At 48.9% G+C, this 20,081-nt stretch overlaps 1 long non-coding RNA gene and 1 other non-coding gene across 2 annotated transcripts; both read left to right on the top strand.

The window, feature by feature from the left end:
* Positions 1-12: 12 nt before the first annotated feature.
* Positions 13-19,902, top strand: LOC149915704 (uncharacterized). Its single transcript, XR_016471648.1, has 5 exons — positions 13-2,293; positions 13,546-13,868; positions 14,292-14,439; positions 14,994-17,156; positions 19,839-19,902. It is a non-coding gene; the product is annotated as an uncharacterized LOC149915704 (long non-coding RNA).
* On the top strand, positions 17,001-17,105 carry LOC116236703 (U6 spliceosomal RNA). Its single transcript, XR_004168604.2, has one exon. It is a non-coding gene; the product is annotated as a U6 spliceosomal RNA (small nuclear RNA).
* Positions 19,903-20,081: the final 179 nt, after the last annotated feature.

Below are 20,081 nucleotides of genomic sequence, written 5' to 3' on the forward strand. Positions count from 1 at the left end.
CCCTCCCACCGCCCCGCCCCGGCGCGGCCGCACGGCGCAGGGGTGTCCCAGCTGAGCTGCGTCCAGCGGAGGTTATGCAGACGGCCGTCGTGCGCCTACACACACACACGCACGCACACAGACACAGCCGCGTACGGAGCTCGGTGTGCAGCGCGGCACGTATACACCTCCACGGGCACCGTACCGCGGCCGCGACTCTGCGCTGCCGTGCGGTGATGTGAGTGCGGGGCACGGGCGTGCGGCGGCCCCGCGTGCTCCGAGCGGTGCGGGTGGAAAACCTCCGGCGGCCGCGGGGCTTCGGCGCGGTTCTGAGATCCGCGCTAGGCCGGGGACGTTCCCCGGGTCCGCCTCGAGCACCCGCGCCCGGCTCTCGGGCGGAGCTCCGCGTTCGGCAGAGGAACGGCCGGAGCGCTCCGTGCTGCGTTCGCTCCTGCACAGAGCCCGGGAGAGGGCCCGGCGGTCCGGCAGCCCCGCGGTGGGACAGGAAAGCAGCAGCGGAACAGTTCCACGCTTCTCCTCCTCCTCCCCCAAGTTCCGATTCTGGAGTCGAGGCGCTGGCCGTCCCTGAGGCAGCACCCCTCGCCCCGCTTCCGTCGGTGAGACGCGGGGACGGCCCGGCACGGAGAGGTGGGCCGCCGGAGGATGATGGATCACAAGGACTCATGTGATGGAGGCTTCGGCCCGCTCACAATGGAGCAATGAGCGCAGTTTTTCCGCAAATGCAAATGTTGTCATTGTTCCTTTCCGTGCTCCTCTCCCAGCGCTGCTGGCGCCTGGAGAAAGCGGCCTCCCCCGTCCGCCTTCTGCGGGCAGAGCAGGGAGCGTGGTACCCCAAGCTGTCACCGGCGGAGCGTTAGCAAGTGAGCCCGATTCCTGTCCTGGGGAAACATTTTGTTATATTGGCTGCCCTGAAAATGCAAAGAACAGAACACGGAATTCTCAAGGAACTTGTAAGAGGACTTTGTGTTGCAGCTCGACTAAACTACAGCTCCCTGTGCTTTACTTCCTTCTGGAAGATAACTTGGAAGATGTGCTCTGAAGATGTGCTTTTATGAAGGGGAAAAGCCCCTCTGCCAGTCGGGCACCCACTCAGCAGCGCCCTCAGCACCCCCTGCCCTGGGAGCTGGGGTAGGTGCTGGGCAGAGCTCCTGCACTGATGTGCTTTCCCAACTCCTGCACAACAAAAATTTCCTAATTTTTAACTTGTTTTCCGTATTTGTCTTCCAGCTTATGACAGGATGTACAAAGAGAGCCTGTGCGATGCTGCATGTCCAGATTCCCTCTGCTGCAGCAGTGCTTTCAGCAGCACTTGACAGCAGAGAAAGCACATTCCAGCCCTGTGTGGATGGCCACTCACCACCAACAAAGGCCAAACCACAGCTTGCCGCCCTCATTTCAGAACTACTGCTGTGTCTCAGTGACGTAAAGGCAATTTCTGCCCTCTGTTCTCTCCTTCACCATCAGACAGCCAGGAAGGTGCTGTGCTTTCTGCAGGAGTGAGAAGAAGCTGTCAAACAGCATTTCTCCAACACTGTTGTCTTGCAGGTTATGCAGAACCTCAATAGAGTGCTTCTGTGGCTGCTACCAGCACAGACCTGTGCTTGTGTAAGTGCAGTTTAAACACAGTATTTCACTAAGAGATCAGCAGTAGGAACAGGAGATGACAGTGATCAGTAAGCCCGTGTTGCTGACGTTTGCACAGCAGGAGCACATTGAGGCTCTGATAGACACAGGGCTGTGCTGTGCACTGGTCCTCCTGCACGTGGCTCAGCTGGACACAGCACCTTTCCAGCAGCACCAAAGGAGACTCCAAGTGGTTCCATCACCAGATGAGCTGCTGTGGGGCCTCTTCTGGGTGTGGAATGCCCTGGTAATCTACATGGCTGAAGAGAAGGAGATGCTGGATGGATTTGCCCCAGCTGGTGCTGTGTGACTGTTTCACACCGTTTGTGACCCATGGGCAGAGAGGTGTTTGTCATTACACAAATCCCTGCAGTGTGATTAGTTTGCCTAATACTTGGCCTGCTTTTTCTCAGGGCAGGATACAAATCCTGGAGCTCTCATTGGTTGGCAGCATCAAGGAGATGGTGAGATTTGTGTGGCTGCTGTGAGACAGTTTCTCTACGACTGCTGCGAGTGTCACACGTTGCTCCTCACGGTGCACAGGACTGCTTGGTGGGGCTGAGTGCCAAATGTGGGTGGAGAGGAGAAGAGGAAAAGGGGAAAGAAGGAAAGAATCTTGAAATCACCACGAAGCAAGAGGAGGATGATGGGAAGGACGTGGACACATGGGGTAGGAAGAATTTCCAAAACGTTAGGGAGAAAAGTAATCTGGTAGAATTTACATTCATGGCACAAAAGAAAAGTGCTCTCAGGATGGGTAGAGGTGGCAAAAGGCCATGATGTTGGTGACCACACCAAAGTACACAGCCAAATTATACCAGTTTTGAAGGTAGGAGCACATTTTTAGCACTGCACACATCATTGCCTGTCTTAAGGTGTGCTGTAAGGGGAGGTGGTGAGTGCTCACTTACAGCCAGGACAAGAGAGCAACTATGCAGGCAAGATTTACAATACAGTCAACTTGTTTTCTCAACACACTTATATATCACATGAGTAATGAATAAATGCTGCAGAGAAGCACAAACTAAGATCTCGTGCAGTTGGCAGCATTTGACTGATACACATTCAGATCAAGATGTTCTGTCTTACTGGGCACATGGGTTGGGTTTGTACACCTTCAAGTCCTCATTTCACAAGGAAAAGCTGCCATAGACTTTCAGATGCATCTGTGTGCAGTACACGATGAGGCTCCAGCAGAACAGACACTTCTCATGCTGGTCAAACCACTCAACTTTTAAAAGTCTATTCTTGACTTTTGCTCCGGCAAAGCACCAGTTCTGTTAAATTAGATCTGATCAGACAAAGGGTTTATGGCTTTTTGTTTCCGGCTTGAGAATTTATTGCCTTGAAACTGCGTTTGCTGGAGATCCTTGCTAACACTGAGCATTTCTGCTCAGCAGCTTAGAGCTCTTTTCTGAGATCATCTGAGTGCAGGAGGGCCAGATTGCTGTGCATGGAGCAGCGCTGTGTCCATGGGGCCTCAGTGCACTGCCATGGTGCAGACAGCGTGGTGGCTGCAGGGAGGTGTCTGTGCTGCTGCACATAAAGGAATAAAACAAAATGGTCGTGGAGTAGAGAACAGGCTCTTGTTTTTCTCTTATATCACTCACCATGGTTCTGGTCGAGCTAGTCAAACAACTGCTTTATTCCTTTGGATGATAAGCAAGGTGCAGCCATTTAATGTGTGTGGTGTCTTTGTGGGCTAAGGAAATGTTTTCTTAGCTTTCAGCACAAAGGTTGTCTTGGCCATCACCAGTGGCTGTCTTGTAAATACATGAATGTATGCAGAGGAGTTTGTGCTCCAAACACGAGCTTTGTCTATGGCTGCTGCAAAGAAAATGTTGCAGTCACCTAAAATGTGCATTCAGGTTCTCTGCTCTCCTTGAAATGTTAAAGGTATCAGCTGGTGTGACTGTGTCAGCTTGAATATGCTTATGTTTCAAATGGGCTGCATTTCTAAGTGCTTTTATTTATATATGCTCAGCTTGCACCTATCCCGAGATGTAATGATGATATTGGGTTTTTCTTTTTCTTTTTTCTTTTTTAAACAAATGCAGCTAAGAATCTTCTTAAATGCCTCATCCACAGCACCAAAAACGTCTTCCTTTGTCATATCTTTTCTGGAGAGATCAGGAACCTGCACTCAGGAGCTCTGCTGGCCTTCCTTCTTATTGGTGTGCTACGTGAGAAATATTGCCCCCTGTTGTGGACTGTCTGTACGTATAAGCACACATAGATAACATTTACATCCTGACAGAAGGGGGAACAGCAGTCCCTCTCTGAGCTGCCCAGGCTCTTCTGTTTCTAAGTCTGTCCCCCATTGCCCAGCAGCAGCTCTAAGCAGCTCTGTGACAGTCTGACAAGAGAAGGATGCAGCTCTGCCTTTAGAAATTACACGCTGAGATGGTCCAGCAGTAATTCTGTGAATGGAGCTAGACTGAAAACTGATAAGTCTTCCTCTCTTATGAAACATCCAGATTTCCTGGAGTTTTGTTGCAAAGGAAACTGTGGTTCTATGAGTCTGTGAGAACTTGTCAGAATGGAGTGTGTCTCGAATCCCAGGAAATATAATGAGAGTAACCAATGGTTAGAAAATAAGCCATGTCCCATAATCAAGACGAAGACAAAAAACCCAAAGCCACACAGCTGTTCTGTCTGTGGATTTTTGTTAGTCCATGGAAGCAGCACAATATTAGGAAAGGATCAGATCGTATTGCCAGAGCTGGATGGGAATCATAAAGAGCCTTTACAGCAGAGTGACTCTGTGGCTCTGTAGGGAAGGGGAATAATTGCTCTGGAAAGCTCTTTTAGCCCATCCCTAGCCCTCTCATCTCTCTTGGCACTGGGAGCTCCTGTTCTGCCAATCTTTGGGCCGAACCTCAGCCTGTATAAAGGAGAGTCTGACCTCATGGCTAGGAATGGGACTGGGATGTGGTTCTGCTCCTGCCCAGCCCAGGGAGCAGGTTCATGTACTGCCCCAGCAGTGCTCTGCAGCTGGGATTTTTTTCTGCTGAAGGCACAGAAATGAGTTGCCAAGCTGGACAACAGGTGCTGAACTGCAAAACTGCTTCTCTACTATGTATCGCAACAGAGCATCCCTCTGTATTGCTTTCTAAAATTGGTGTTTTTTCTTTTGTATAATCGAGATGTATCGCTGGTATTCCACGGGGTTACTGCCAGGAAAGGGAAGCTTGTGCCACAAATACATTTCATGGCAACTATCCTCAGCTCACTTGGTGTGACACAGGTGTGTTGCTGCCTGAAAGCACATCTAAGCCAACCCTCAAGCTCACTGCTTTGTGTTGCACTGAAATTTTAAAGAGGAGATTCTTTTTTTCTGGATCTTTTTTGTCATATGCTTTTTAGTGCACAGCTTTAAAAAAGGAAATTTCTTTGAAGTTTCTCGTTGACCATGTCTGGAGAAAACCCCTGGTACTGCATAAGCTCAGACAGGCCACGTATGTATTTCTTGTTACAGCCCATTTTTGTGAAATGAGAGCATTATTTCCCTTCACTTCATTCCTGTGCTTGGGCACGAACAGCCTTCAGTCGTCAGATGTCTTGGGGTGCCTGGGTGTGTCTCTTACAAAAGCAGCAGGTTAAAAATAAATAAATACAGAGGTTAACGTCTGAAACTTCACTGAATTCAGTGAAAATGGTCATTTTGAGCAATTTAGAATCTGATTTTAAATGCATTTCAGGAGAGGCTTTGATCTGGTGGATTAATAGAGGATGCTGAGTCTCAGTTTCCCCCTCTGCTGGAGGGGGAAAAGATAATGCTACAGGAAGGAGAATGCTATTTACTTCCCTCTTGGTTACTTCTCCACCCCACTGCTCATGCTCTGCTATAAAAGTGTAAAACTCTTGAAAGCCATTCATTCAGCATCAAGATGCAGGAAACCTCTGGATCGCAGCTGAGCAGACCCTGGAGGCAGCTCCCTAACACTGGCAGGGAAGAGCCACAGCCTTTCCATTTCATTGAGAATATCAGCCTTTGCCTGAAATGCTCTCTTTTTGAAATTTCTGAATGCAAAGCTAAAGAAATCCCCCCGGCTTCCTTCTCTGTGATCCACCCACGCTTCTCAGGAACTGATTTCCTTGAAGCTGGTGATATCTGTGTTTGGGCAGGAGGTGATTTGGGAGCAGTGTCTGTTGGGCTGCGGGGTGCATTCCCTGCAGCCTCCTCACCCCATCCATCACAGCTCATCACATGCAGATATTCCCCCATTGCTGGAGACAAGTTTCCTTTAGAAGCGCTCAGTTTTCTGGTAGATTTACTTTGCACCCAATTTCATGTTGGTTTCGAGGGTAAATAAAGGGCAATGAGGACTGGAGCCCCAAAATATATTCTAGGAGTTCTATCCCTGCATTGCGCATCATTTTAATGGTCCTTGCTGTGTGTTTTATTGAAGGCTGAGTCATCAGCAGATCTTACTGCTTTGGAGGGAAGGAAATGGAGTTTGGGCAAAAACATTACATGTCTCAAATCCAGTAAACTGAGACTGCTCAAGCTGTGAAAACACAATGATGTATCTCAACAAGGAGAGCTGAAGGTCAGATAGAAACTCCTTCTGTTGTGTTATAGATTTCATCACCTGAAGTTTATCTGAACTCCAATTTTTCTGGCCATGACAGTGAGAAGGGCAGGTCATGCTCCTGTCCCTCCCTTCAAAAACTCAGGTCTGCAGGTAGCAGGGCTCCCTCCCACGGTCTCACATTTTTGCATCATGATGAGAAACTTCTGCTCACCTCTTGGAGCTGATTTCTGCACACAGCTGTGGCTGGGACTTGGTGTGGTAGAGGCAAAGCATTTTTGGCTGAGGTTGTTGGGAAAGATGAGAGGAGCTCTGTTACAGCAGCATCTGTGTGGTACAGAACAGTCCCTTTGGAGATGGCCTTAGGAGCTCTGTTCCGCGCTGGTGAGGAGCCAGCCACACAAGCTGGGCTGCGCAGCTTGGGAGGAGGTGCTGCACCTGCTGGGCAAATAGCTGTGCCCCTGTGTTAGAAGTCACCCCCATCTCATGCCACAAGTAAGACTGGACTGCAGTGCAGTGAAAGAGATGCCCTTTGTGATGAACAGTATCCTTTATTTTTCTGTTTTTTCTCTCTCTACATCTGTTTATATTCTTTAAGGCAGAAACTGGATCAAGTGTGCTCTCCATTCAGAGGGAAGATATGAGAGACAGGCAGGGAGCAAACAGGGAGCACAGCCCAGCAGCAGGAACAGCTTGGGCACAGAGATCAAGAAACTGCCAGGAGGAGTGGGGAGGAGGCAGCTGGGCTCAGGGCTGCCCAGGGTGCTACATGGAAAGGCACAACTGGCTGCAGCTCAGAACATCCCTGACTGGCAGCCAAGTCTTGAAATAGGTTCTGCAAAGGGCTGTGCATTCAGTCACTGGTAGTTTGACTTTGAGTTTGCTTGAAAAGGTCCATTTCTTGATTAATTAGTGGGTGGGTTGTTTTATTTATTTATTTATTTATTTATTTATTTTGGGGGGGGGAAGGGTGGAGATAAGCCTGTGTGTTTGAGAATCCAGAGGGTTTTTTTTTTTTTTTTTTTTTTTTGTTTAATAAAACCTGTGTGTTTGAGAGTCCAGAGGGGTTTTTTTGGTTGTCTTTTTTTTTTTTTTTTTTTTTTTTCTTTCCAATGGAGCACACCACAAGGGAGAACTTTAGTGTATCTGATTCAAAACTCTGGACAAGTCCTTCCACCCACCTTTTTTTTGATGCAGGATGTCATTGCTGTCACATTCTCAGACACAGTTGTAGACCAGAGGCGTTCCTTTGATAGGATCTCTTCACAGGGACAACAGTCCCAACTCACAAGCAGTGGCCCAAGAGTTCTTGTCCTGCAACCCAGGTATGTGTCATGGTCCATCCTCTGCTCCGCCTGAATGTGGCAGGTCCTGATACTGGTTTGCCATAATGAAACAGCAGAAGTGAAGAGCATGATGCCTTTCCTCTTTAAGTATCTGCCCAGCACTCAGCAGAGGGAGTGGGAAACGTGTGGTCCCCATGCTGGTCCAGCACCAAGGGGCTCTGTGGAAAATTGTTGCGGGAGGTGCTCGGGGGACCCAGCTCTCCTACCTGCAGCTCAGCTCCCACCCTGTGGTGCCTGGGAGCTCCCCTGCTGGGAGCACTGTCTCTGTGTGTACTGGTGGTTCTGCTGTGCTGTGGGCTGAGCTGTTGCATTATTTCAGGGTGACATATAGAGGAACACCATTCCTGTGCCCAGGAGCACTGCTTGCAGGCGGCTCTCTGCAACGAGATGACATCTTCTGAAAGTCACTCTCAGGCATATGAGACACAGCCAGACCAGTGTGGTTGTTTTTCAAATTATGATTTGAAAAGCTACCTATGAAATACAGCTGTGAGAAAATGGCCTCTTTCTTTCCTCCCCTCCCCTCCCCTTGGCCATTTGGTGACTTTCCCAAGTGCTCCTTGGTACAGAGGAATTTTATTTTGTTAAAGTTCAGGATCAGGCTGCAAATCTGGTTGGTGTTCAGAGGGAGTTTGGAGAACATCATCTGATGTTTCTGACAGTCCTGGCCACAGAGGGCTGCATTTGTCTGGTTTCTGGTCTCCTCTGAGTTTTATATTGCAGCAGGAGGAATAAAAAGCCCTTTTCATCATACTGATGGAAAATGAAGAAACTTAATAAGAAGAAAATTAAAAGCTAGTTTACAGATACTAGTTCTGTTTCACAAACATTGTGACTTTAAAGAATGATATCCAAATGCAGAAAGTTTCAGGCTTACATTAGATGTGTACATGCAAAATGTTGCTGTAGAATCCTCAGACCTGAGGTGTTTGTTGGCCTGTGTATGTGCGTGGGAACTGTTGGGTCACAGCCTGAACCACTGACTGAGACCTGGGGAAACGACCTGGTCAGCCCTGGCAGCACAGGTGGAGGCAATTCAGCTGTGTGACCAGAAGGGGTGGAGCCTGGCTGCACTTCTCTTAGACCTCATTTAAGGGCTGACTGCCACTGGAAAAAGATCTGTTCCTGCTGATCCCTTTTTGTTGAAGCTTTCTGCTGTAAACCTGGAATCTTCTGGTATGGGTGAGCAATTTTCTTCCTTTCCTTTATAGCACCTCTCTGTTGTGCTCATCCTTTTGTCATCACACCTTTGTTGTAACATTTTTCCCATTGTATTGATCTGTCCAATTGCTACAGTATGCCAAGCTCGTGTTGATTGCAGCTGTAATGTAGGACCCCGATCTCTATGGGAGAGCACAAGCTGGGCTGCCACAAACTGGTAGATCAGGATCATTAAGTGACTGTAAGATTGCTTGATTTTGCAGGTATTTAAGCAAGTAGCATTGCATTTAACTAGCAGGCCCCCTGTGTCATGGCACTTCAAATACTTTGAAACTTCCTGTTTTAGTAAATTGAACTGTTCCATTTCTAATCTTGAACAAGAGGCCACCAGCTGGGCTTGCACTGCAAATGTAGGTCCAGGTGCTGCATACAGCTGTGCACAGACATGTTTGTACTTCCCTACTTTGGCAATTGGATTTGTGTTCCTGAGTAGGGAGAAAAAAACACATAACAAAAACAAAACAACAGAATCTGTGTTTAACCACTGTTTTGTTACGGGTGTGTGTGTGTTATTTTCATTTGCCTGTTGTTTGTCGCTGTTGGAAGATAAAGGTCTTCAGCCAGCAGGATGAAGCATGGCTTTGTTTTATTCCTTATAGTGTTGTGTTTGGCTGGACAGCATGAGACTGTAAGAGGGGGAAAAAGCATGTAAATAGCTTGTTTATCCTTGGAGATGGTAGCTTTGTGTAACAAGCTGTGCTGTTGAGTTGACCTAGCTTTACTTTCCCAGAATTCAGGGAGCTGACAGAAATTGCTGAGAAGGGTTCTGAAACAGCCAGCTTTTGATTTCACAGCAGTGCTTTGATCTAATGGTATTGATTACAAGAGAAGGAGAGGAAGGTGGGAAGTAGAGATATTAAAATAAAATACCCAAGCACAGGTTTAAAGATCCGACAGCAAAATTTGAGAGTGGTGTTGAGTAAGCAAGTGGGATTTGAGTGGCAAAAGGGGAAAGCTGGTGACTGGCAACAGGAGATGGCTGCTTTGCTTGCTAAAAGGTTGTGTTCTAAAATGCATGGAAAAATAGGTGCGAGTCAGATATTTTAACGTAAAATTAAAAAGTCAGTTCCTTTTTAAAATGCTTAAGAAGTGAATTTTTCCTCAGGTTAAAAGCAGGACACTGAAATTCAGTGTAAATACTTTATTTTTGGATATATGAAAGCAAAATCTTAATCTGGCTATTTTTTTTCATGGATGCAGTTTCTCAGATTTTGGCTAAAGTTGACTCTTTTGGCCTTCCCCAAGCCATGCGGTTTGATCACTGAGTTACTGGTTTAAGGCTTACTGAGTAATACTCCCTTCAGCAGGAGGAGCCTGTGATGCTTTCTGCACTGAGGAGCTGCGTACCTGCCCTGAAATCAGCCATCTGACTTCTACTGAGACTTCTAATGGATGGTTCTGAAGATTTATACTTGATTTCTGTAGCTGACCACAAGTGTGACACAGGCATTAGAAGTGTGTTTATATTAAAAGTCTGATGTAATTCCCTTTTTGTATGTTTGTACAAAGAGATCATAGAACAGTTTGGGTTGGAAGGGGCCTTTAAGACCATCTCATCCCAACCCCCTGCTGTAGCAGGGACACCTCCCATAGCCCAGGTTGCTCCCAGCCCCATCCAGCCTGGCCTCGAGGCTTCCAGGCAGGGGGCATCCACAGCCTCGCTGCGCAACCTGTGCCAGTGTCTCACCGCCCTCACAGTAAAGAATTTCTTCCTGATATCTAGTCTAAAGCTACCCTCTTCCAGTTTAAAACCATTTCCCCTTTTCTTGTTGCTACCTGTCATTATAAAAGTCCCTTCCCAGCTTTCCTGTAGGCCCCTTCATGTCCTAGAGGGCTGCTATAAGGTCCCCCCAGAGCCTTCTCTTTTCCAGGTTGAAAAACCCCAGCTCTCTCAGCCTTTCCTCATAGTGGAGGTGCTCCATCCTCTGATCATCTCTGTGCTCTCCTCTGGACCTGCTCCAACAGCTCCATGTCCTTCTTGTGCTGGGGGCTGCAGAACTGGATGCAGTACTTCAGGTGGTGTCTCACAAGAGCAGAACAAAGGGACAGAATCGCTTCCCTCTCCCTGCTGGTCACACTTTTGATGCAGACCAGAATATGTTTGGCCTTCTGGGCTGCAAGCGCATGTTGCTGGCTCATGTAGAGTATTTTGTCCGCTAGCACTCCCGAGTTCTCCCCAGGGCTGCTCTCAAGCCATTCTTTGCCCAACATGTATCTGCTTGAGGTTACTCCAACCCAAATGCAGGACCTTGCACTTGGCCTTGTTGAACTTCATGATGTTGACATGGGCACACCTTTCAGGCCTGTCTAGATTGCTCTGGATAGCATCCTTTCCCTCTAGCATGTCAACTGCACCACTCAGCCTGGTGTCATCTGTGAACTTGCTGAATGTGCACTCAGTCCCACTATTCATATTGCCTATGGAGATGTTAAATACCACAGGTCCTTGAGGAACACCACTCATCACCGATCTTCTCTTGGGCATTGAGTCATTGACCACAACGCTCTAAGTGCAACCATCCAGCCAGTGCCATATCCAGCCAGTGGTCCCTCCATTACATCCATTTGTCTTCACTTTGGTGACCAGACTGTCATGCAGAACAGTGCCAAATGATTTGCCCAGGTCCAAGTAGATGATGTCAGTTGCTCTTCCTCTATGTACTGATGCTGTAACTCTGTCATTAAAAGATCAACAAGTTTGTCAGGCACAATTTGTTCTTGACAAAGCCACATTGGTTACAACCAATCACTTCTTTATTTTTCATGCCCCTCAGTGGGGCCTCCAGGAGGACCTGCTCCATGATCTTGCCAGGCACAAAGGTGAGACTAACTGTAGTTCCTTAGATCATTTTGTTTGTTTTCCCTTCTTGATGATGGGGGCTATGCTTCCCCTTTCTCCAGTCAGTGGGGAAATTGCATGGACTCAGCAGTATTTGCATTTGATAGCGCAGGGTACAAGTTGGAGGAAATATGACAATAATGAAAACAGAAACAAGAAAGGCAAAGGACATGTAGAATAGCAGAATAAGGAGACATTACTTTATCGTCAAGTTCAGTCCCTGAAATCCCACATGACTAACATATGCCATAAACCATCATCATGGGAAAACAACAGGAGGTGAGAATAGCCGGAAGCCATGGCCGTACAACAGTCCACATTCTGACTGCACCTTGTATCATAGCCATCTGCTGCTGCTTAGATCTCACTTTTCTCCAGCATAACAGAGGAAGACAAAGATCACTGAGACAAGGAGCCAAGAAGTAAGCAAGTTACCTGTGAAAGATCACCTCTCCTTGAGATTGGTTATTTCTTTTAAGTCAAACCTTTACTGTACTGGCAAAGATAATAATAAAAAATACCTAACACACAGAATGGTTTTACTTATACTAAAGAGAACAGTGAAGACCATCTAAAAACTTAGAAAGCTGATGACAAAATATAAGTCCCCCTGCATAACAGCCATGTCTCAGACTTAGCAGGGTGATGGAGGGGATCCTTCCCCTCTGTTCTGCCCTGGTGAGGCCACATTTAGAATGCCATCCACTCACTGTGATGTGTGCCTACCACCTTCTGCTCATTTGCCATGTCCTGAGGCACTGGCATTACTCAGCATTTGATGGGAAGGGCACACGTTGGGATGACCATGCACCTAAACACTGGTGAGCACCTCTGGTACCCAGAAGCCCTTCCTCAATGTCACAGTGAGAGGCTGATAAGGCACGGGACCAGCTGTGTCCTTTGATTACCCTGTGCTTCAGTGGCTACGAAGTTGCTCTGGTCTGAGGAAAGGAGAAAATGACAAGGGGAAGGAGATGGGCACTGAGGTGTGTGAGCAGAGCGGGGTGTTCCAGGGGACCCAGGGTGTGGGGCGTCCCAAATTCTAGAACTCCAAGTTGGTGGTAGACCAGATGTCTGAGATCATCCCATCCCATTTTCAGCCCCAGTCCCTACAGCTTAGTGGTGGAACTAGCTGTCTGGGATACCCCCATTGTATTTCCAGACCTCAGTTCCCATAACAGGGGTGTCTGGGATCTCCCTATCCCATCTACAACCCCATGACCCCGTATTTGAGTTGTGAACTCAGGGATCCTGAGATTTCCTTGTCCCGTGTCCACTCCGCCTCATTTCCAAGACCAAGGAAGTGTCCCCACTGCACTGTCCCGCTGATGTCACCTCTCCAGGAGGTTGGGTGCTCTGTCCCCCTGCCCCTGCTGATGTTAGGGGGCTGAGTGCACATGGAGCAGAGGGGGGACAGCAAAGGATGATGCTGCTTCTGGGGGTGCACGTGGCCTTCAGCGGTGACAGTGCTGTGACAGTGACCGCAGCGAAGGAGCTGCAGGAACAGCTCTGTGGGATCTGTGTCCATCTTGAGAATAGGGGGAGGATGGAAATGGGATTGGGTGCACAGTTCTGGGGTCTGGAGATGGGGTTGGGTGGGGAATGGGATGAACCAGCCCATAAACCGCTGACAGGACAGGATAACACAGGGTTGGGGATAGGATGGGGAGCACAGTTGTGGTGTCTGGAAATAGGGTTAGGATGAGAAAGTGGATGGGGATAGGGAGAAATGGAAATAAGGAAAGAGGCTGGAGAAGGGTGATGAATGGAGAAAGGGATTGAAAAATGGTTGAAGTAGTGAGTGAGGGAAGGAGGAAGAAATAAATGAATGGATGAAGAGATGGAGAAGTGGGTGAAGAGGGTTGAAGGGATGGAGAAATGGATGAAGAAGGAGGGAAGGAGAAATGGAGGATGGTTGGAGAGCTGCGGAACCCTTCCAGAAGGATCACTAATCTAACCACTGCCCCTTCTCTTCCCCCAGCCCCGTTCTGCTCATCCAAACACTCACAGGAGCTGTGTGCCACCATCCCAAACCTTGTCCCCAACCTCAACCTCATCCCCAAACAATTCCTCTCCAATGCCACCTGCCTTAGCAGGCCCCTGGGTGTGGGCCATGCCTGCACCTTTGACCACCTCCAGCATGATTTCTCAAGCTTCTGCCTCTACCTTTTGGCTGAACACTGCTTCAGAAACAAGATCCCCAGATTCTTCTGTGTCCTCATCCAGGACAGCCCTGGTAGTGTCATTGGTACCGAAGTCCATGTCTTCCACACGGTGAAGAAGCTGGAGCCTGGACAGGTGCTGGTGAGTAGCCCTTGGGATGAACAAGGGAAGAGGGGGAGTACTGAGTAAAGCAATCAGATGGTCTTCAGAAGGGTGGTGGGTGGGACATGGGTCCCATTGAGTGCCCCAAGAACTCAGGAACACAGGGAGAGAATCCAACATTCCAAGGGGGACACAGAATTCTGGGTGGGATGCTGGCACCCAAAAAGGGACCGAGGGTGTTTTGTTTTGTTTTTTTTTTAAATATTGTAAAAAAAGCTTCCCTCATTGTGTTAGAATGATGTTCTGAAGTTTGATATTTGTCTCTCCATTCCTTCATCAGCTGGGGTGTTGATGCAGCTGCACGTATCTCCTGTTTTGTCATTCTGATTTGTGTAAAAGATTGGTAAGATGTGCAGTCTCTGCATGAAATTTCATTCAGTGTTTTCCTTTATTTGCCCCTAGGAAGCAATGGCTTGGAAATGGCGGTGTCACCCAGGAGCCCACACAGCAAACTGAAGTCTCATGATTTGGATCTGTTGAAAACCACTGTGATGACGAAAGAACGTTTGCATCGTTCCTGTGCTGACTGTCATACAGCCCTGCGGAGCAGGTAGGGACATGGCATGACAGAGAAAAGGGACTTCTCTTACGATGGGAAAAGTGCCCAAGGAATGTTTACCTCCCACGTGTTGGTGTGTAACCACTCCATGCCCGTGCCCCACGTGTTTCTGAATGGGCAGCACAGCTTTTGTTTCACTCAGCTGCCTGTGGCAGAGCAGATCAGGCTTTCTGCAGGCATGGGAAATCATCCCATCACTTTGTGCCTTATAAGGAGAAGGAAAACCTTCTCTTGTTAGAGTCCAACTTCTAACCCTTACTGCCTACAGTGAAGAAGATACCATTTTTCTTGTATCCTTCAATTCCAAGTCCGTATTTTTCAAAAAGCACAAGAACTCAAATTTGAACTCCAGCAAGCGATTTCAGAATCTATTTCTGATTGTGGCAATTATTCAGTTCAGAGGCCACTTAATTTAAGGTGCCTGTTTTAATTCAGACAAAGGCTGTAGTTGCAGCTGACTTCCCAAGACTGCAATAGGTGGTGGTAACACAGCCTTGGGCTTCCATGTTTGTGCTAATCCCACGTTTCCTTTCTCTGCCTTGCAGGGCAGCTCATGCTGGAAGTGGCCGCTATGAATGAAGGTCGGTGTAGGAGCAGCTGCTGATGGGAGGCAGGAAGTCCAGGCTAATGAACTCTGAGGCATCTCCTGGTGTGGTACCAGAGGCGGAAGTAATGATGTCGGGGGACAGTTGCAGAAGAACGTGAGGAGCTCCCCAGCAGGAAGCCACAAAACCTGCAGAAACCTGCAGGAGAGTCAGAGCATGCGTGGGAGCCCAGGAGGAAATGCAGCCCAGGTGTTTGAGCGGCGCCTGGCAATGGAGTGCTGCGGCCAGACCAGAGCTATTCTGCCTTCGCTGAGCTGGCTTCCCAAGTAGGACGTGTCTGTCCTTGTAAAAACCAGAGGGCTGGCTCATCCAAATGCTTGCCGATTGTTTGGAAAATCAAATCCTTCAGGCCTCCCAGCTGGAGGCAACCCAGAGGCAACGTCCCCCGGGTGCAATCATGTGGTGCCTGAGCGAGAGGGTGACCCGAGATGGCTGCACAAAAGTCACCTTAACTTCCCTGTTATCTTACTTCAAATAACCCCAAATAACTTGGGTGACCCTTGTATCAGTCTCTTAGAATTTGGATCTGGGAGGCGTCCACTTCCTTTGTTTATAATGAAAGTGCAGAAGCGATGCAGATCTTTGCTGAGGTCACAATCATTGCTGGGGGGGAGGTTTTGACCCTCAGCTGGTCAGCAGAGCTGGTGCTCTGGTGAGTGTGCTGCATGAAGAGACTGAGCTCTGAGCGTTCCTTGGAAGGGATCATCCTTGGAGAGCCCATTAGAAGCACTGCTGTGGCGTGTGTGTGACCTGGGCACAGCCCAGACTGACCTGGACAAAGAGGTGAACTAGGTTTGGTGCTGCGTGATTGCTGGAAGGAGTCTCAGCAGAAAAGCTAGGCTGGGGAGGAGTTCCCAGCACAAACGAGGCCCTTCCAAATGGCTGTTTCCAGGGGAAATTGATTCTTTGTGAGATTCCGGTACACATTTCGGTGAGGATGACAAATTGTCAAATGTAATGCTACAGTGCTATGGAAAGTGCAGCATAATAACAAGGTGGCAAAATCCTCGGCTGCAGCAAGTGAGGATTTGCCCAAGTGCAACAGTTGTGGGCACAGAAAGAAAGGAAAAAAGCTGCTGAGCTTTGTAAGGCCTCAGGTAGCAGGGATCTCCAGTCAGACACCCTTGCCTCCCGTGCCAACCCTTCAATGAGGTCTCGGAAGGGTTTGCATGCGCCTGAGCTGCCCTGGGTTGGCCCTGCCTTCCCACCAGGTGCTCAATCACTGCTTCAAGCTGTGACTGAGCATTGCCACTACAGCCCTGCAAAATTGCTGCAGGGCCCCAGCCTTCATTTCAGACATGACGAAGAAGAGCACAGACTTCATGCAGTGCAGTTTGTGCTTTATTGACCTACAGATCGCTGGCTGGACCGTATCCAACATATTTTTTACAAAACCCCACTGAAGTCATGGTGGAGAGCCAGGTCTTCAGCTGGGGACGTGGACTGTCTGGTGACATCACGAGCACTGTGACATCACAAACACAGTGACTTCACAAGCACAATGACTTCACAAGCACTGTGACATCACAAGCATGGTGACATTACAAGCACTGTGACATCACAAACAAAGTGACATCACAAGCACTGTGACATCACAAGCACTATGACATCACAAGCGCTGTTCTTGGGGCCGTGGCTGCCACCAGTGAGTGCCACAGCCGTGAGCGCTGCGCAGGAGTGTGGACACGCTGCGTCAGCTCTCGTCCCGGCTGGCAGTGATAGTGGTGGTGGCTGACAGGTGCTGCCCGCTCTCGCTGATGGAGTTGCTCAGCCATTGGGCTGGTGTGTTAGCTGGAAGGGAGAAGGACTGCAGCTGTGCCTGAGTAAGCCAGAACTGTAGCTTTGTCAAAAATGTGAGTCGTACCAGTGCCTCCATTGCAGCTGCAGCAAGAGGGGAAGATGAAGGGAGTCTTTTTCATGTCAGGAACACAAAATGTTTGCTGCAAGGTGATCGCTTCAGCAACACATATACTAAAATTGGAATGATGCAGAGAAGATTAGCATGGCTGCTGCGCAAGGATGATGTGAGGGCGATCTGGCTGCGACATCTGTCACCCCATTGATCGCCTTTGATTGGTTGATTCAGCTGATCTGGCTGGCTAGGTGGGTCCCCTTCCTCACTGCTCCATGTGTGTCCCTCCTGAAGCTGCACAGTCGGTCGAAGAGGATGACCTACCACGATAGAGACAGTACCATTCATCGGTCAAGTGTATACAGTAGCTGCACTCCCCTGCTAGAACCTCCAAACAAGCTCAAGGTCCATTTGTAACAGAATGTAGGGTAGTCAAGCTTCCAAGACTGCAGACACATCCAAGTGAGACAGTGGCATGAGTCTGCCACTGTTTAATTGTTCTCGATTCTTGATGGAGCCAAGAGAGGGAACAGCAAAACTGCTGCCTTGGACTTCCAGAGGTTGGACTTGGAATTATTCAGAAAGCTAGTAGGGGGAATCCCTGGGTTTTAGTCTTAGAGATTAAAGGGGTCCAAGATGGCCGGTCACCTCTTCAAGAAGGAAGTATTAAAGGCGCAGGAGCTGGCTGTCCTCCTGAGCCGCAAAATGAGCCAGCGGGGAAGAAGACCAGCATGGATGAACAGGGAGTGATTCTTGAGGCTCCAGGAGAAAAAGAGAATCTACCTCCTGTGGAAGAAGGGACGGGCGACTCAGGAAGAGTACAGAGAAAAGAGAATCTACCTCCTGTGGAAGAAGGGACGGGCGACTCAGAGTACAGAGAAGTTGTTAAGATGTGTAGAGAGAAAATCAGAAAGGCAAAAGCCCAGCTTGAACTCAACCTGGCCACTGGGGTAAAAAAAGATCAAGAAATCCTTTTACAAATACATCAGCGGTAAGGAGAATCTCCATTCTTTAGTGGATGAGGCTGGGAATGTGAGCGCAGAGGATAAGGAAAAGGCAGAGGTTCGGAACGCCTTCTTAACGTCTGTCTTTAAAGGTTACACCAGTTATCCTCAGGGTACTCCGCCTTCTGACCTGGTAGTCTGGACTGGAGTGCAGACGGAACTGCCCACGATCCGGGAGGACGCAGTCAGAGACCAACTACTCCAGCTGGACTGTCACAAGTCCATGGGACCGGATGGGATTCACCTGGGAGTGCTGAGGGACCTGGCGGAGGTGATAGCCGAACCGCTCGCTGTTATCCATCAGCACTCTTTGTTGACTGGTGAGGTCCCAGAAGACTGGAGGCTTGCCAGTGTGACTCCCATCTATAAGAAGGATTGTAAGGAGGATCCAAGGAACTACAGGCCTGTTAGGCTGACCTTGGTGCTAGGGAAGGTTATGGAGCAGATTGTCTTGAGGGAGATCACACGGCAAGTGCGGGACAACCGGGGGATCAGGCCTAGCCAGCATGGGTTCATGAAGGGCAGGTCCTGTTTGACCAACCTGATCTTCTTCTATAATCTAGTGACCCATCTGGTGGACGAGGGAAAGGCTGTTGATGTAGTCTACCTAGACTTCAGCAAAACCTTTGACACAGCATTCTCCTGCAGAAGCTGGCAGCCTGTGGCTTGGACGGGTATGCTCTTGGCTGGATAAGAAACTGGCTGGAAGGCTGGGCCCAGAGAGTGGTCATGAATGGAGCTAAATGCAGCTGGCGACCTGTCACAAGTGGTGTTCCCAGGGGTCAGTGCTGGGGCCTGTCCTCTTCAAGATCTTTATTGATGACCTGGATGAGGACATTGAGTACACCCTCAGTAAGTTTGCGATTGACACCAAGTTGGCTGGAAGTGTGGATCTGCCTGGGGGTAGCAGGGCCCTACAGAGGGATCTGGACAGGCTGGATAGCTGGGCTGAAGCCAATGGGATGAGGTTCAACAAGACCAAATGCCGGGTCCTGCACATTGGCCACAACAACCCCAGGCAACGCTACAGGCTTGGGGCAGAGTGGCTGGAAGACTGTGTAGAGGAAATGGACCTGGGGGTACTGACTGATGCTCAGCTGAACATGAGCCAGCAGTGTGCCTGGGCAGCCAAGAAGGCCAATGGCATCTTGGCTTGCATTAGGAATGGTGTTGTCAGCAGGAACAGGGAAGTGATTGTTCCCCTGTACTCAGCTCTGGTGAGGCCGCACCTCAAGTACTGTGTCCAGGTTTGGGCCCCTCACTGCAAGAAAGACACTGAGGCCCTGGAGCGGGTTCAAAGAAGAGTGCCAAAACTGGTGAGGGGTCTGGAGCACAGGCCTTATGAGGAGTGGCTGCAGGAGCTGGGATTGTTCAGTCTGGAGAAGAGGAGGCTCAAGGGAGACCTTATTGCTCTCTATAACTACCTGAAGGGAGGTTGTAGTGAGCTGGGGATCAGCCTCTTCTCTCATGTAACTAGTGATAGAACTAGAGGGAATGGCTTCAAGCTGCGCCAGGGGAGATTTAGGCTGGACATTAGGAAATACTGCTTTTCTGAAAGAGTGGTCAAGCACTAGAATGGGCTGCTAAGGGAGGTGATGGAGTCACCAACCCTGGAGGTGTTCAAGGAATGTTTGGATTTTGTGTTGAGGAACATGGTTTAGTGAGTACTATTGGCGATTGGTGGATGGTTGGACTGGATGATCTTGAAGGTCTTTTCCAACCTTGGTGATTCTGTGATTCTGTGATGAGATGGAGGACAGTACTTGCTGGGAGAAGTCGTGGCAGTTAGACACAAGTTGGATCTAGAGTTGGCACAGTTCTTGCAACCAGCTACTTCCAAGAATCCTCGAGAGTCTACACAGCATAAAAGAAGAAAGCTGGGAAAATGCTTATTCCTCATTATTCTTCCCTTGCTGACTCTTTCCTTAGGGTTCAGGTCTGAAAGGCAACCTTGGGGATCCAAGCAGTCCAAGAGTGCAGCCGGCTCTTTCCAAGAGCAGGGAATTCCTTTGGAGAGGAACTTGCTCTAAGAAGTTCTCCATGCCTCAGAAAGGAGTCGACTGCTACTTCTATTTCTACTCTGTCTGCTTTAAGGTATGGTTGGGTTTCTTTTGCCTGGATTTCTTCCTTTTCCTCACTTTTAAGAGAAAGGGATGGAGCAGGGGGAGACCT

The sequence above is a fragment of the Phasianus colchicus genome, chromosome 16 (assembly GCF_987193195.1).
Source record: "Phasianus colchicus chromosome 16, bPhaCol1.hap1.1, whole genome shotgun sequence".
NCBI classification, from domain to species: domain Eukaryota; kingdom Metazoa; phylum Chordata; class Aves; order Galliformes; family Phasianidae; genus Phasianus; species Phasianus colchicus.